We start from the raw sequence: 6,000 nt of genomic DNA on the forward strand, positions 1-6,000 counted from the left end.
AAATATTTTGTCTCGGCCTTCATGGTACACGACACTAAAAACATCCCAATAATAGACAACAAAGTGGAAATGGGGAGGAGGAAACTTAAAACATTTCACTTAAGAAAAAGTATTGGTTAGCATAATGGGACTACATTTTCACAAGTCGCCTGGAACTGATGGTCCGCATCCTCGGGTCTTAAAAGAAGTGGCTGCAGAGATATTGGATGCATTGTTTGCATTCTACCAATATTGCCTGGATTCTGGAGATATCGCAATGGATTGGAAAATCGCAAATATAATGGTGCTATTTAAAAAATGAAGACGACAAAAAAAAGGACGTTATACACTGGTTAGCCTAGCATTTGTCGTGGGGAAAATGCTCGAATCCTTTCGTAAGGAAGTAGTAGCATTGCATTTGCAAAAGCATAATACATTCAAGCAGAGTCAGCATGATTTTTTTTAAAGTAAATCATGTTTGACAAATATTCTGGAATTATTTTAGAATGTAACTATCACGGTGGATACGAGGGAATGAGTGGATGCTGTGTATTTTGAACTCCAGAAGGCATTCGATCAGGTGCCACATAAAGGTTACTGCACACGATACAAACTCAGGGGGTCGGTGATAATATATTGGCATGGACGGAGGATTGGCTAACTAACAGAAAATAGAGAGTCGGGATAAACGGGTCATTTTACTTTGGGAAAGCCGTAATTCATGAGATGCTACAGTGATCAGTGCTATGGCCTCAACTATTTACAATGAAGATTAACGATTTGGATGAAGGAACCATGTGTAATGTCGCCACGTTTGCTGTTTATACAAACATGGGCGGGAAAGCATGTTGTGAGGAGGACACAACGAATATAAAATGGGATATAGACAGGCTAAGTGAGTGGGAAAAGATTTTGCAGATGGTGCATAATGTGGGAAAGTGAGGTTGTCCACTTTGGCATGAACCATAAAAAAGCAATTTAATATTTTAATAGAGAAGGACTACAAAATTCAGCAGTACAGAGGGACCTATTTCTCTATCCCTCTGTGAACAAACATTTGATTTCGATCTTCACGGTACAAGACACTAAACACATCCCAATAATAGACAATAAAGTGACTATAGGGAGGAGGAAACGTAAAACAATCACTTTCACGAAAGAAAAAGTATTGGGTAAAATAATGGAACTAAAGTTGGACAAGTCGCCTGGAACTCATGATCCGCATCCTCAGGTCTTAAAAGAAGTGGCTGCAGAGATATTGGATGCATTGTTTGCAATTTACCAAAATTCCCTGGATTCTGGAGAGATCCCAACGGATAGAAAAATCGCAAATATAACGGTCCTATTTTCAAAAAGTAAGATGACAGAAAGCAGGAAATTAGACACTAGTTAGCCTAACATCTATCGTTGGGAAAATGCCAGAGTCCTTTAGTAAGGAAGTAGGAGCATTGCATTTGGAAAAGCGTAATTCATTCAAGCAGAGTCAGCATGATTTTTTTGAGAAGTAAATCATGTTTGGCAAATATACTTGAGTTCTTTGAGGATGTAACTATCAGGGGAGACGAGTGGCTGTGCTGTATTTGGATTTCCAGAAGGCATTCGATCAGTTGCCACATAAAAGGTTACTGCACAGGAGACAAGCTCAGGGGGTCGGTGGTACTATATTTGCATGGATAGAGGATTGGCTAACTAACAGAAAACAGAGAGTCGGGATAAACAGGTCATTTTACGGTGGGCAACGGTAACTAATGGGGTGCCACAGTTATCGGTGCTATGGCCTCAACTATTTGCAATCTATATTAATGACATGAATGAATGAATGGAGTGTAATGTGGCCAAGTTTGTTGATTATGCAAAGGTGAGTGGGAAAGCATGTGGTGAGAAGGACACAGAGAATCTGCAAAGGGATATAGACAGTGTAAGTGAGTGGGAAAGTATTGGGCAGATTGTGCATTATATGGGAAAGTGTGGCAGGAACAACAAAAAAAAAAATAATATTTTACTAGAGATGGATTACAAAATGCCGCAGTACAGCGGGACCTGAAGTCTTGTGCATGAAACACAAACGTTAGTATGAATGTAAGGCAAGTAATCAGGAAGGCAAATTGAATGTTGGCCTTTATTGCAATGGTGATGGAATATAAACGTAGGAAAGTCCTGCTACAACTGTACAGGATATTGGTGTGACCACACCAACAAAACTCCGTACAGTTTTGGTCTCCTTATTTAACGAGGGATATACTGGCATTGGATGGAGTTCAGAAAAGATTCACTAGTTTGAATCCTGAGATAAATGTGGTGACTTATGAAAAAAGGTGGAGCAGGTTGGATCTATACACATTGAGGATTAGAAGAATGAGATGTGAACACGTTGAAACATATAAGTTACTGAGGGTGTTAGACAAGTTAGATGCAGAGAGCATGTTTAACTATCTATCTACCTCTCCGTTTTCCTCTGCCACCCCAATTGGATGCGAATTCTGATGTGAACCTCAATAGTATACAAGCATTGGTAGGATGAGTGTTTGATTCACCCCTGGAACTTGAGGTGAAATGCAAACGCGGACAAGGGGATGAAGGTCTGTTCTATCTAATGGTGGATAGGATGTGTCAGTAGCTCAGTGACTTTCGTTTGGAGACGGGATCAAATTCATACACAGATAGACGGGATATAGTTGTCCTCCCTCTATTGGGGGACTGGTTAGGGCAATGTTCCTGGACTTTGTTATTACAGATAAACACGTGTTCATATTAGATCCAGTGTCAGTTGACACAGATATTTTCATCTGTGACTTCCTCACACTACATTTGTACATGACGAATCCCCATAACCACAGTGCAGTAAATCATGTGTCAGTACATACTGAGATTTATATCTACTGACTTCCTCCCACAGTATTAGTGTATGATTAGATCTCATTGACATTGTGCAGTAGATCAGGTATCAGCAAACAATAAGATTTCCATACCCTGATGATGACACTAAGCATTTTACACATTCTTAATCAGAACTTCAAACAGAGATAGGGTTTTATTCAAAATAATTCACAATTCATCTGTTCACATTCTTATTCTACTCCTTGGGATTCAACATGACATTTGTCAATCTACCAAATTATTTATTGCATCAATACCTTTCGATCTATCAGTCTGTCCAATAATCTACATATTGCACTCTCTGTCCTAATTTATATCAACAACCCTCTCTATAATGTTGTACATATATCGATATATCTTTCCATCTATCTATCTATCTTTCTATCTCTATCTCTTTCTCTCTCGCTCTCTCTCTCTCTCTCTCTCTCTCTCTCTCTCTCTCTCTCTCTCTCTCTCTCTCTCTCTCTATCTATCTATCTATCTATCTATCTATCTATCTATCTATCTATCTATCTATCTATCTATCTATCTATCTATCTATCTATCTATATATCTAACTATCCTAACATGTATCTATCTATCTATCTATATATCGATCTATCTATCTATCTATCGATCTATCTATCTATCTCTCTATCTCTCTCTCGGTCTCTCTATCTCTCACACACAATCTCTCGCTCTTTTTCTCCATCTATCCATCTATCTACCTTTATATGTACATATCTACCTATCCATCTATCTATCTCTCTATCTATATATGAACGAATATTTGTTATCGGTCTTCACGGTACACGATACTAAAAATATCCCAATATAGAAACATAGAAACATAGAAAATAGGTGCAGGAGTAGGCCATTCGGCCCTTCTAGCCTGCACCACCATTCAATGAGTTCATGACTGAACATGCAACTTCAGTACTCCATTCCTGCCTTCTCGCCATACCCCTTGATCCCCCTAGTAGTAAGGACTTCATCAAACTCCTTTTTGAATATATTTAGTGAATTGGCCTCAACAACTTTCTGTGGTAGAGAATTCCACAGGTTCACCACTCACTGGGTGAGGAAGTTTCTCCTCATTTCGGTCCTAAATTGCTTACCCCTTATCCTCAGACTGTGTCCCCTGATTCTGGACTTCCCAACATTGGGAACATTCTCTGTGGATCTAACCTTTCTAAACCCATCAAAATTTTAAACGTTTCTATGAAGTCCCCTCTCATTTTTCTGAACTCCAGTGAATACAAGCCCAGTTGATCCAGTCTTTCTTGATAGGTCAGTCCCGCCATCCCGGGAATCGCCGCACTCCCTCAATAGCAAGAATGTCCTTCCTCAGGTTAGGAGATCAAAACTGTACACAATAATCCAGGTGTGGCCTCACCAAGGCCCTGTACAATTGTAGCAACACCTCCCTATCCCTGTACTCAAATCCGCTCGCTATGAAGACCAACATGCCTTTTGATTTCTTAACCGCCTGCTGTACCTGCATGACAACCTTCAATGACTGATGTACCATGACACCCAGGTCTCGTTGCACCTCCCATTTTCCTAATCTGTCACCATTCAGATAATAGTCTGTCTCTCTGTTTTTACCACCAAAGTGGATAACCTCACATTTATCCACATTATACCTCATCTGCATGCATTTGCCCACTCACATAACATATCAAAGTCGCTCTGCAGCCTCATAGCATCCTCCTCGCAGCTCACACTGCCACCCAACTTAGTGTCATCCGTAAATTTGGAGATACTACATTTAATCCCATCGTCTAAATCATTAAGGTACAATGTAAACAGCTGGGGCCCCAGCACAGAACATTGCGGTACCCCACTAGTCAATGCCTGCCATTCTGAAAAGTACCCATTTACTCCTACACTGTGCCTCCTGTCTCACAACCAGTTCTCAATCCATGTCAGCGCACTACCCCCAATCCCATGTGCTTTAACTTTGCACATTAACCTCTTGTGTGGGACCTTGTCGAAAGCCTTCTGAAAGTCCAAATATACCACATCAACTGGTTCTCCCTTGTCCACTCCACTGGAAACATCCTCAAAAAATTCCAGAAGATTTGTCAAGCATGATTTCCCTTTCACAAATCCATGCTGACTTGGACCGATCATGTCACATCTTTCCAAATGCACTGCTATGACATCCTTAATAATTGATTCCATCATTTTACCCACTACCGGTGTCAGGCTGACCGGTCTATAATTCCCCGTTGTCTCTCTCCCTGCTTTTTTAAAAAGTGGGATTACATTGGCTTCTCTCCACTCGATAGGAACTGATCCTGAGTCAATGGAATGTTGGAAAACGACTGTCAATGCATCCGCTATTTCCAAGGCAACCTCCTTAAGTACGCTGGGATGCAGTGCATCAGGCCCTGGTGATTTATCGGCCTTCAATTCCATCAATTTCCCCAACACAATTTCCCGACTAATAAGAATTAACTCAGTTCCTCCTCCTTACTAGACCCTCTGACCCCTTTTATATCCGGAAGGTTGTTTGTGTCCTGCTTAGTGAATACCGAACCAAAGTACTTGTTCAACTGGTCCGCCATTTCTTTGTTCCCCGTTATGATTCCCCTGATTCTGACTGCAGGGGACCAACCTTTGTCTTTACTAACCTTTTTCCCTTACATATCTATAGAAACTTTTGCAATCCATCTTAATGTTCTCTGCAAGCTTCTTCTCGTAATCCATTTTCCTTGCCCTCATCAAACCCTTTGTCCTCCTCTGCTAAGTTCTAAATTTCTCCCAGTCCCCGGGTTCGATCTATTTCTGGCCAATTTGTATGCCACTTCCCTGGCTTCAATACTATCCCTGATTTCCCTTGATAGCCACGGTTGAGCCACCTTCCCTTTTTCATTTTTACGCCAGACAGCAATGTACAATTGTTGTAGTTCATCCATGCGGTCTCTAAATGTCTGCCATTGCCCATCCACAGTCAACCCCTTAAGTCTAATTCGCCAATCTATCTTTGCCAATTCACGCCTCATATCGTCAAAGTTCGCCTTCTTTAAGTTCTGGACCATGGTCTCTGAATTATCTGTTTCATTCTGCATCCTAATGCAGAATTCCACCATATTATGGTCAATCTTCCCCAAGGGGTCTCGCAAAACGAGATAGCTAATTAATCCTCTCTCATTACAC

This window comes from Pristiophorus japonicus, chromosome 23, assembly GCF_044704955.1.
Source record: "Pristiophorus japonicus isolate sPriJap1 chromosome 23, sPriJap1.hap1, whole genome shotgun sequence".
NCBI classification, from domain to species: Eukaryota; Metazoa; Chordata; class Chondrichthyes; family Pristiophoridae; genus Pristiophorus; species Pristiophorus japonicus.